The 12,882-nt window shown below is 42.6% G+C and overlaps 1 long non-coding RNA gene across 1 annotated transcript; it reads left to right on the forward strand.

The window, feature by feature from the left end:
• Positions 1–230: 230 nt before the first annotated feature.
• On the forward strand, positions 231–7,428 carry LOC135181030 (uncharacterized). The gene is made up of 3 exons (XR_010304659.1): positions 231–428; positions 2,354–2,443; positions 7,337–7,428. It is a non-coding gene; the product is annotated as an uncharacterized LOC135181030 (long non-coding RNA).
• The last annotated feature ends 5,454 nt before the right edge of the window (positions 7,429–12,882 follow it).

Raw genomic sequence — 12,882 nt, forward strand, 5'->3', positions numbered from 1 at the left:
CTCTCCCTTTAAACACCTCCAGGAATGGCAACTCCACCACCTCCCTGGCAGCCTGTTCCAGTGCCTGACCACCTGCTCAGTAAAGAACTTCCTCCAAACATCCAACCTAAACCTCCCCTGGTGCAACTTGAGGCCATTTCCTCTTGTCCTATCATTAGTAATTCAGAAAACTCAGTGAGGACCATCTAAATATTTATTTACCTCAGACTGTGTTCCTAGTTTATCTTTTAAGGCAATTACCAGGCATTTCACTACTCTCTCCTGTGCTACAGTCTCCATTTCCTCTTCCAGAAGTCCCTTCCACTAAGAGCAGAATGCCTCTGGTTTTGCTTGATGAAGATTATTCAGGGAGGCCTCCTGAGACTCTGCTGTACAGATCCAGCTGTATGTTTAAACAAGTTTACATGTACAGAGTTACAAGGTGCCAGGTAGGTTATCAGTAGTAGTAAACATTTTTCCCAGTTAGCTATGGAAAGACTTATACAAATTAATTTTTTGAGAACAAGATTCAGTGATCTTCTGTTTCTGTTTTATCTTTTAATACAACAGAGCGTAAGCCTTCATGTAAGAAGCACAAGGTTGGAGTCACTACTACAAGAGTGGTGTGGAGATGCTGTAGCCTGTCCAGAGAAGGGCTATGAGGATGCTCAGAGGGCTGCAGCAGCTCTGCTATGAGGACAGACTGAAAGAGTTGGGGCTGTTCAGTTTGGAGAAGAGGAGGCTCTCAGATGACCTTCTTGTGGCCTTTCAGTATCTGAAGGGAGCCTACAAAAGAGCTTGGAAGGGACTTTTTAGGCTATCAGGGAGTGACAGAACTGGGGGGAACGGAGCAAAGCTGGAGGTGGGGAGGTTCAATCTGGATGCGAGGATGAAGTTGTTGAGCATGAGAGTGGTGAGAGGCTGGAATGGGTTGCCCAGGGAGGTGGTTGAGGCCCCATGGCTGGAGGTGTTTAAGGCCAGGCTGGATGAGGCTGTGGACAGCCTGGTCTAGGGTAGGGTGTTCTTGTCCATGGCAGGGGGGGTTGGAATTGCATGATCCTTGTGGTCCTTTCCAACCCTGACTGATTCTATGCAGTGTTGACAGGAACTGTTTTTCAAGTGATCCAGATGGGCAGCACTGGAACCGTAATTCTGTCTCTGTAATGGTGTCAACAGGATTTCCTTCATGGTGTGCTGATGCTCTATTTCATTGCTACTTATGAGAGGTTATCTTTTTGGCAGAACTACACTCCACTTTGAAGTGGCAGGTACAAAGGCAGATGCTGAAATTGTTCCCAGGAGTTCAGATTAGGGCCAGTACTGATGGGTTTCCTTGCCTGTGTGAGCTTCAGCTAAACCACTAATGCCCTACATGGCAGGCAGGATGTAATTTTGTTGAATACTGCAAATAGCTTCTTCAGTATTCTCTTCAAAATATACACATTGGGAACAAGATGAGAGATGGAAGATTTTGCACTTTTCAACTTACCATGAATACAGACCAAAGACTTTACAGGTGACACACTCCATATTACAGTATCACAGTATCACCAAGGTTGGAAGAGACCTCACAGATCATCAAGTCCAACCCTTTACCACAGAGCTCAAGGCTAGACCATGGCACCAAGTGCCACGTCCAATCCTGCCTTGAACAGCTCCAGGGATAGCGACTCCACCACCTCCCCAGGCAGCCCATTCCAGTGTCCAATGACTCTCTCAGTGAAGAACTTTCTCCTCACCTCCAGCCTAAATTTCCCCTGGCATAGCCTGAGGCTGTGTCCTCTTGTTCTGGTGCTGGCCACCTGAGAGAAGAGAGCAACCTCCTGCTGGCTACAACCTCCCCTCAGGTAGTTGTAGACAGCAATGAGGTCTCCCCTGAGCCTCCTCTTCTCCAGGCTAACCAATCCCAGCTCCCTCAGCCTCTCCTCATAGGGCTGTGCTCAAGGCCTCTCCCCAGCCTCGTCGCCCTTCTCGGGACATGCTCAAGCATCTCAGTGTCCTTCCTAAACTGGGGGCCCAGAACTGAACACAGTACTCAAGGTGTGGTCTAACCAGGGCAGAGTCCAGGGGCAGAATGACCTCCCTGCTCCTGCTGACCACACTATTCCTGATATTCTACCAATAATACCTGGAACCATCACATCCCTGGGAAGAAGCACACAGGACAACAAAGTTAAAGCCAGTGGTTTACATGAGAGGGCATCAGGCAGGTACATGACACACACAAAGCCTAATTTATCTTATTGACAGCCATTTGTTTCAAGTATGCAAGTGTTTGAGGTGATCTTGAGGCAGCACAGACCTAAAATTCTGTGTTCTGTCCTGCTTAATCCCACAGCATGCTGCCTTGTAAATAATGCACTTTCATTTGCAGGAGATAGATTTGCTAAATATCAAAAAGTCTGGATGGATTTCCTGCACTGTAGCTGAAAGCTGACTCACTTGAAGGCTGGGGGGAAAAAAAGTAGCATTGCATTGATGCTGCTAACAAATTTCTAATGGTCTCACATTGTTTAATCACTTACAGGAATCTCGAGTAAACTAATTGATAAATCTAGCTCATTTGATTAAATAAAGTTGTTGAGGCCCTGTTCTAAAGCCAGGTAGGTCCAGCCAAACACTAATAAAAGTAGGCTATTTTTCCTACCTATCATTGACTGTATCAGATAGTGCCTGAGTCAGCTTATTCTTCTTAGAAAGCATTTTTTTAGTCTGGTTGTTAATTTGATTCATGAATCGGATCAATGGAGGTTGTTGTCAGGTGGAGGTTAGTCTCTTCTCCCAGGCAACCAGCAATAGAACAAGGGGACATGCTTAGGGAGGTGGTGGAGGCACCGTCCCTGGGGGTCTTCAAGAAAAGACTGGATGGGGCACTTAGTGCCATGGTCTGGTTGATTGGATAGGGCTGGGTGCTAGGTTGGACTGGATGATCTTGGAGGTCTCTTCCAACCTGGTTGATTCTATGATCTGTGGTCTTAAGTTGTGCCAGGGGAGGTATAGGCTGGATGTGAGATGGAAGTTCTTGCCACAGGAAGTGATTGGCATTGGAATGGGCTGCCCAGGGAGGTGGTGGAGTCACCGTCCCTGGAGGTGTTCAGGAACAGACTGAATGAGGCACTTAGTGCCATGGTCTAGTTGACTGGATAGGGCTGGGTGCTAGGTTGGGCTGCATGATTTTGGAGGTCTCTTCTAACCTGGTTGATTCTATGATTCTAATCTATGATTCTATGATTTTTCTATATCCATTTGCCTGGATAGATAGTTTGTTTCTGTCTCTTTGTCAGAATACCTAAGGAGACCATGAAATAACACCTGGCAGTTGTCCTTATAGAAACCTGCACTTATTAGCAGAATTGAGCTCCCTACTTCCAAGCCTGTTTGGTTTTATTACCTTGTTCTATCTCTGACTTAAGGATATTGTGTTCTCTTTATCTGAGAGAAGATAAAGACAAGACTGTCATCCCCACTCAGTGCCTGTATGTGCATACAGCTCATGCTGGTATATGCTCAGGTGGAGTAAATTCCTCCACCCTACACATACATATCTCATACTTAATCCATTCTCCTGTCTGGGCAAAGATGTACTTCTGCCTTCCTCTATCTTCCCATAATTAAGAGTTGCCCTCCCTGGAGGTGTTAAAAAAAAGCCTGGATGAGGCACTTAGTGCCATGGTCTAGTTGATTGGACAGGGCTGGGTGCTAGGTTGGACTGGATGATCTTGGAGGCCTCTTCCAACCTGGATGATTCCATGATTCTAAGTGAAACAGATGGCTTGTACAAGCTGTGGTCTTGATGCCTGATACTGTCCAGCCACGTCTTCCTTCAGGTGAAAAGCCAGAGGAATGTTGAAGGAACTTAAGGACATTCACAACTATGTCCCCAATTATTAATCTGCAAATTATTTCAGATTCTGAGCCTGGCTACTGTCCAGCCTCCTACTGTGATAAGATTTGGATATGTACCACCTCCATTGTCCTGTTTACATGGGAAAGAAATTCAAGTATGGAGGCTGGAAGGAAGCTGTGGTATGTTGCCATGGGACAAGACCTACCAGTATACTGCTGAGAGCACTGAACCTCAGAGCAAGAAGCTTATAGACAAGTAAGAGCTTGAAGTCTGCAACACGCCAGACACCTTTGGTGGGAAGCTGAGCTTGTTGACTTGGATTATTTCAGTGGATGAAATTCATTTCTCCCTTCTTTCCCCAGAAATAATTTGGCATCTTGCTCTGCTGGAGTAGATCAGTGACATTTGCAGTCTCAAAAGGTATTATGTGGGTATGCTTATGTTTGTAAATGAGGTGCTGCAACATCTTTAATGAATACCACATTTGCAAAAGAAATCTTTAGAAGCCAAAACTATGTGAAAAAGTTGACTGAAATTGAGACCAAAAAAATACCTACCTGGGAATATTTTTAACTGACAAGAATTTTGTGTTGACATTTTTAAGTAGAACTTCTGGGCTTTGCTGTCAGGCAACCTTTCTCATTAGAGAGAACAACAAAGATGTAAATGAAGGAAAAATGAAGGATTTAAATAATTTTGAAGTGTGTAACTGAACAAAAATGGCAGGCTTGAAAACAAAACACCATATTTTGAATTCATAAAGTTCTGATAGAGGAAGATTTGCTTCTCCTCTCTCTCCCAAAAGAACTGTTTTCATTGCAAGTGATTTTCTCCCCCTATGTTCTATCAGGTATGTGAGCCACCAGCCTGAAACATCCTATTATTTGCTCACTTGTGTTCATAAGGCACTTTGAAACAACCAGAATATAACTGCCAAAATTCATTTACATGTTCTTAATCACTTGGTTTATTCCAATTACAGGTGACATTATCAAACAAGAATCACTATTATTCTCTATGGAAACAATCTCCTTTCCTAGCAACCTTAATTAAATGCTCAAATATTTGGTATAAACTGTACTAAATAACATCAATCAAATAGTAAACTAAGATATTTGCTATTGAGCTCAATGCAAGTTCAAATCTTCCATAAAAAGCACCATATGAATCCAAAATATGAAAAAGCACAAAAGAAGATACTGCAAAAAGAGCAAACTCTTGAATATAGCTGCAAATATTATTGCACTACTATGCCAGAGGCCTTTCCATATAGTTTTATAGCCCACAATAAGTCTGTTGTTTAAAGTAAAGACCTAGCTACGAACAGAAATGTCCCACTGCACAGCCATATGTGGTTAAAGACAAGGATTTGGTTTGTGAGATGTATTTGTTTATAGAATCATAGAATCAGCCAAGTTAGAAGAGACCTCCAAAATCACCGAGGCCAACCTAGCACCTAGCCCTAGACAATCAACTAGACCATGGCACTAAGTGTCTCATTCAGTCTTTTCTTGAACACCACCAAGGACTCCACCTCCCTGGGCAGCCCATTCCAATGCCAATCATTCTCTCTGACAACAACTTCCTCCTAACATCCAGCCTAGACATCCCCTTTCACAACTTGAGATTGTGTCCCCTTGTTCTGTTACTGGTTGCCTGGCAGAAGAGACCAACCCCACCTGGCTACAGCCTCCCTTCAGGTAGTTGCAGACAGCAATGAGGTCACCCCTGAGCCTCCTCTTCTGCAGGCTGCACACCCCCAGCTCCCTCAGCCTCTCCTCATAGGGCTTGTGTTCATATTTCATAGTGCTTAATCCTAACAGTGGTCTGTAGAAGAAAACAAATCATGTGAAACTCCTCCTGGCCCACATTTGCAATGGAACAAAAGTGCTTTCTATCAGCATTGGATATACACTGAAGATGGAGCAGGTAGCTGATTACTAGAGGAGAATGGGAGCAGCTGCAGTGCACAGCAGAAAGACTGCTGATCTAGTCTGCTTTGTGTTAAAGAGATGCAACTGAAAAGCCAGAGGAGTAGTTGTGAGACTGTTAAGTGGCAGCATGTATGTATTTTGGACCAGGGGATTTTGTCTGTTAATTGGATCATCCACTGACATGTGCATGTAGCTGGGAAGTGGTGATGGATTGATAGGTATTTGTTCAACCTTAAAATCAGTCAGTGCTCAAGAAGCCTTTTGATACTACTGCAATCTGTAATGGAGAAGACATCTTCAGTCATACCAGCTGTTCTTTCATAATTTGAGAGAGGGAATACAATTGCTTTTTATCTTTATAGGAAAACAAAGTGTGTTTAGTGGGTTTTTTATGTTTGAAATTTCATCCTCCTAGTCAAATAATAGTAGTTTGCATTCCATGAAGTCAAAGTCCATCAAAGCACCTACATGTTAGTACTCAGATTATCTATGCATGTAGTGGATTGTCTCTCATGTTGCACTTCCTATGAGGAATGATTTTTTTGGCATCCAAGTAAAGACTGATGTGTAATTCAGTCACAATTTTTAGGTTCAATTTGCCTATCCAAGCCTCACTTGTTCTATCATACAGTTATGTCTGGTTCATTTTTCTCTTGGTGGAAGGAATACCCTTTGGCAGAGTGAAGCTCCCTCCATCAATGAGCTTATTGTTTCATGCTTTAGGCTTTCTCCTCAGAAGCAGAAAAGAGATATTTGAGATTCACTCCACTCTGGGGTGAAGTGATCCAAGTATTCCCACTTCCCAACTGCAGTTACTGTTGGAGTCTTACATGAAAGATGAATTTTTTCTTAAACTATTTCTGAAAGCAAGCTCTAAAACCAAGTCCTATACAGTTTTGATGTATTTTTGCTTGCTTGATTCAAAAATTATTATTAGTCTCTGTGAGATATGGTTTGAAGATTTTAAGTTACTATTCAGAAGTCTCCAAAAAGTAGAAATCAAAAAACCCCAAACAACCCAACCAGAGATCACAGGGTCACAGGATCACAGGGTGTTAGGGGTTGGAAGGGACCACCCAACATCATCGAGTCCAACCCACCTGCCATAACAGGACCAGAGAATCTAGCACAGGTCACGCAAGAACATATCCAGATGAGTCTTGAAAGCCTCCAGAGAAGGAGACTCCACAACCTCTTCAGGCAGCCTGTTCCAGTGCTCCATGACCCTTACAGTAAAGAAGTTCCTCCTCATCTTGAAAAGGAACTTCCTGCGCCGGAGTTTATACAAAGCAAAGGTTTATACTCTGCAAAATGTTGCTTGATGTTCTTTGGTCTGGGTTGTGCCAGAGGTCAAAGCAATCAGTGATGTCATTGGTCTTCAGGTGTAGGAAGCTAAAGATAAAGAGCAAAACTACATGACAAAAAGAGTGTAATAACTTTCTCATTATATTCCCATGAGCAATAAATTTCATTTCAGACTTAACATGAAGTATGATCCTGGCACACTTGGGCAGATCAAGACTTTGCACTGAAAATATGTTTCCTTTTTTAAAACAAAACATCTCTTTATCTGCAGGATGAATGAGCCCCTTCGATACTCTGTAAATGTTACCCTGGCTCTGATCCAAGTGTTGTGATGTAGAAGAACTAAGTTGCTTAATTTCTGCATTTGAAGCCTTTGTTATAAAATGTTTTAATCTTTTCTTGCCTCCACTATAATTTAAAGCCTGCTTTAACATTCCAGCCAGGCCACAACAAAGAGCATCATTGTTTGACATGCTTTCCCTACAGAGCCTGTCAGATGTGCTGCATTATCTAAACAATGTTGGCAGCAAGTACACAAGTAGCAAGTGTGAATCAGATCAAAGATGTTCTCAAATCCAGACTCCAAGCCTGAATGTTCCCAGACTCCAAGGGTGTAGGGAGAGAGTCTGGTTATCAATAAGACTAATCAATGATAATCCTGTCATTTAGGATCCAAATCCAAAACTTGATGGTTTCTTACTGGAGGGAAATAATCCTTGCCAATGTTTGACCTCATTGTTTCCATCCCATGTTGGAACTACTGAATCAGGAACTACTCAACTTCATTCCCGCATTGGAACCACTGAATCAGGAGCTACTCAACTTCATTCTTTACCTTAAAGACACAAAAAAGGGCCTGGTCACAGAAGAATATTGTCTGATTCTTGCCAACACTTGAGACTAGTGTACAGGATAACCAGTGAAGGTACAGGCTTGTTTGATGACTTGCTTGCACTGCCCTCAGCCTCACCTTCCAGCCTACTCTGTTCTGCTAGCAAAGCAGCCACTTTACTAAACTCTGCCTACTTAGCTTTATGGGTGAGGTTTTTCCTCACCTATTTCCATCTAAATGAATTAAGCTAACAAAGATCTCTTATTGAAACTTTGAAGCTGGTCTGACTCACAATGGTCAGATGTATCTAGGGCTGACTGTATGAATGGTTCAGCCTGAAGGTCTGAGGAGAGCAGAGAAGCCAACTACATTAGGTCTTTGATGCTGTGAATATAGAATCATAGAATCAACCAGGTTGGAAGAGACCTCAAAGATCATCCAGGCCAACCTAGGACCCAGCCCTATCCAGTCAACTAGACCATGCCACTAAGTGCTCATCCAGTCTTTGCTTGATCACCTCCAGGGATGGCAACTCCACCACCTCCCTGGGCAGCCCATTCCAATGCCAATCACTCTCTCTGTGAAGAACTTCCACCTAACGTCCAGCCTAGACCTTCCCTGACACAACTTGAGGCTGTGTCCCCTTGTTATGTTGCTGTTTTCCTGGCAGAAGAGACCAACCCCCAGCTGGCTACAAACTTCCTTCAGGTAGTTGTAGACAGCAATGAGGTCACCCCTGAGCCTCCTCTTCTCCAACCTCAGCTCCCTCAGCCTCTCCTCACAGGGCTGTGTTCCAGGCACCTCACCAGCTTCATTGCCCTTCTCTGGACAAGTTTCAGCACCTCAACATCTCTCTTGAATTGAGGAGCCCAGAACTGCACACAGTGCTCAAGGTGTGACCTCACCAGCGCTGAGTACAGGGGCAGAATAACCTCCCTTGTCCTACTGGCCACACTGCTCCTGATACAGGCCAGGATGCCACTGGCTCTCTTGGCTACCTGGGCACACTGCTGGCTCATAGGCACCTTACAAATAAAGAAAAGTATCTATGGAAGAACTTCAGAACTTTATTAACTTATTTTATGCATGCATCATTCCTACTTCCACTGTATGACATCCTGAAACAGATCTTATTTTCCAGAAATATGGTTGTGAAAGCATACTTTAATACAAGCTGTCTTGCTCCTAAACTAAGTTTAAACTGTTTCAGGGAAAAGCTCCACTAAAACCCCAAACCAAGTGATGAAACCAGGATTACATCTATTCAGTGCAATCAGTTAATAGCAGTAAATAGGACTTGTGGGTTCATCTGTTTGTCATGCAATAACAATTAGTCTGAGGCTCTGTTAGAGTACTAGAAATTTTACTGTGGGAGGTACCAGCACGCAGCACACAGATTAAGAGACCAGGATGTGGTACATGCTGATGAAAGAGGCTGCTCTTTGCAACAGGGTAAAATTAGGTTCAGCTGCATGGTCTTAGAAGGGATGGAACCTGCACTTCATTTCGGTGCAAACTATGCCTTAATGGCCTCTGTGAAAGAAGAGGTTCTTCCTTTTGCCACCTCATTACTCCATGTTGTCAAATGTTTTACTTTCTACACTCACAAAAAGAAACTCAAACTGCTAAACAGCTGCTAAACAGCATTTTGCTACTGTGGCTAAAAGTAGGCAGGAGTATAAAAGTGTCACCTCCTACATCGTATAATCACAGAATCGTAGAATGGTTAAGGTTGGAAAGGACCTCGAAGATCATCCAGTTCCAGCCTCCTGCCATAGGCAGGGACACCTCCCATTAGAACAGGTCACTCAAGGCCTCCTCCAACCTGGCCTTGAACACCTCCAGGGAGGGAGCAGCCACAATCTCCCTGGGCAACCTGTGCCAGTGTTTCTCCACTCTCAATGTAAAGAACTTCTTCCTAACATCTAGTAAGAATCTCCCCTCTGCAAGTTTAAACCCATTACCCCTTGACTTGTCATTACAAGACCTTGTAAATAGTCCCTCCCCAGCCTTCCTGTAGGCCCATTTCAGATACTGGAAGGCTACTTCAAGGTCTCCTGAGAGCCTTCTCTTCTCCAGGCTGAAGAGCCCCAACTCTTGTAGCCTGTCCTGATAGGAGAGGTGTTGCAACCCTCTGATCATCTTCGTGGCCCTCCTCTGGACTCAGTCCAACATTTCAATATCCTTCTGGTGTACTGCCTTTTGGTATTATTCTTCAAATCCAGCTCTCACTACCACAATTTAAGCCTCTTTGAAACAAAAAGTCACCTTTTATCTTGTGCCTTTGAATACAGACCAATGAGCTTATCCGAATTCTACAGCACGGCAGCTGTTCAGCAGCTATCAGCCATGTGTCGAGACAGCGGTCTCACAAGTAATTTAGAAGAAAGTTTATACAATATTTATTTACTAAACCATTTCAGCAAAGAGTGCACCTATGTGTCTAACTTTGTCAGGTACTTTTAAAATAATACTCCAAGTTTAAAATACTTCAGTTCGAGTAAATCTGAAATACTGAAAACTGAAGCTACCTAAGTGCCCAGAGGGATGATGATCACAATATATGCTCCAAAGATGACATTCAGTGCACATTTCCACGCAGCTACAGGTTTACATTCAAATCCTAGATGCCTCTGTGTGTGTTTCAGCTTCAGATTTTGATAAGATATAATAGTTATGCTATTATTAAAGCAAGACAGAGAATCATACAGTCATAGAATCAACCAGGTTGGAAGAGACCTCCAAGATCATCCAGTCCAACCTAGCACCCAGCCCTAGACAATCAACTAGACCATGGCACTAAGTGCCTCATCCAGGCTTTTCTTCAACACCTCCAGGGGATGGAAACTCCACCACCTCCCTGGGCATCCCATTCCAAATATGAACAGAAAAAAACAAAAGGTGGGATTCTTGTTGTTATGTGAAGTTTGATTTGGTGCTCAACAGCAAAGAAACCAGTAAATTAAAGGATAGATATAAAGGATAGCTTTTGACTTTTGGTGGTTTTTTTTTAAGTTGAAATTGCTGTTCTTTGGAAAAAGAAAAAAGTGTTTCAGACATCTAAGAGGCACTGAAAAATATTCTTCCTAGCAGTAAGAATAAGTCTGTTAATTTAACATGGATTTTCCAACTTTCATTTTGTTCTCCTTAGTTTCTTAATTACGTTTCATTGTAACAATGATGTGCAGCAATAGAGAAATGAAATAAAAGCCCATAATGAAAATGGAAAAAGACACAAGAGGATATCCAACAGGATATAATAAAAGAGGATAACAGTGTGACAAAAAGTATATATGCATCTTTTCATCTACTTTGAGAGCAAGTGCTGTCTTGGTTAAGAATTATTTGTTTTAAATTAAAACAATATTATGGTAAAAATAGATTAATTCATGGATAGGCCTCCTTATTTAACACTGTAATTATTAGTTTCAGTCTTCTAGAGATTTTAATTCCTGTTTTCAGGAAGCCTGAATTTCAAATAACTTCTAAATGCCAAGTTTTGGAGGAAGGAGATAGTTCACTAGAAGAACAATGTCAACAGGAATAAAGCAGGACAGAAGAAAAGAAAACACAAATGGAAAACAATTGACATAAATAACAGTACAGAGACTTAAGAAAATATTTGTTTATGTTACCAAGCTGATTAATTTTTTTGGCCTATGGCTAAATTATGTTTCACTGTTGAATATAGAAGCAAAACAAAAATAGTTTTATATCCACATTCTTATCCTAGCTTCATGTCAATTCACAAAGAGAATAACGTTGCTTTCTCTTAGCTTTGAAACTTTAAACAGGTTGCACTTCTGAGAATCTTGGGAGCAATAGAATCATAGAATCAGCCAGGTTGGAAGAGACCTCCAAGATCATCCAGGCCAACCAACAACCAGCCCTGTCCAATCAACTAGACCATGGCACTAAGTGCCTCATCCATTCTTTTCTTGAACACCTCCAGGGACAGCAACTCCACCACCTCCCTGGGCAGCCCATTCCAATGGCAAATCACTCTCTCCTTGAAGAACTTCCTTCTATCATCCAGCCTAGACCTCACTTGGCACAACCTGAGACTGTGTCCCCTTGTTCTGTTGCTGCTTGCCTGGGAGAAGAGACCAATTCTTTCCTCTCTTCCAAAGTTCTTTCCCCCATTTCTTGGCTAGAATTCTGTGTGTTTGCTGCATACAGAAACCCAAAACTGATCAAAATCTTTAAGCTGATGACTTAAAAAAAAGGGCTTTAGATGATGAATCTGGAAGAATAATACATCTCCATTTATCCCAGAATTTAAGATAGTCTTCTAGATCTAGAAACTGTTTCCCATCATGAGCTGCATGTTATCCAAGTAAGAGTGCACACAGTATGCAAACACCAATCTCACATCTGTGGTGCTTTCTTCTCAGACTAATGAAGTTTTTGTTTCAGGCTTCCTTCTGCACATCAGAAAAGGACTAAGCAGATGAATAATGTGGCATGATCAATGCATTAGGCACACAGTGGCAACTGTGCCATCTGCAAACACCCGTCATGAACAGAAAATTGTCTGTCCTTTCCCACCCCTACCGATTCTGGAAGATAGGCAATCAGATCTTGAACCATGCCAACTCCTCTTCCTCCACATCAGCACACCTGTATTGAGCAGGCATGTAGTTAGTACACAATCTCTCTCTGTCAGCCCTGGCAGAAGGTGAAAACAGCCTGCAAAACCTGCTTTCCTTTGTAGGTGAAAGTCAGCAGGGTGGCTCATAACTAAGTACCTGGAGCATTCATGTCCAGCTGCCATTAGAAGAACTCTACATCTCCTCTTAATCACCTAGGGCTGCTATATGTGATTGCCAATCAATATTCCAGCTCAAAATTGTGTTAGTTAATTGTGACCAAAAGTTATTCCATTTTTACATGACTATAAAATGCAGATAATACATCCGCCCTCCTAGATGGCTTCTCTCTAACAGTTGCCATTGAGCAGTAATGCTTTATTGAAAGGTCTTGCT

Source organism: Pogoniulus pusillus, chromosome 14 (assembly GCF_015220805.1).
Source record: "Pogoniulus pusillus isolate bPogPus1 chromosome 14, bPogPus1.pri, whole genome shotgun sequence".
Lineage (NCBI taxonomy): Eukaryota > Metazoa > Chordata > Aves > Piciformes > Lybiidae > Pogoniulus > Pogoniulus pusillus.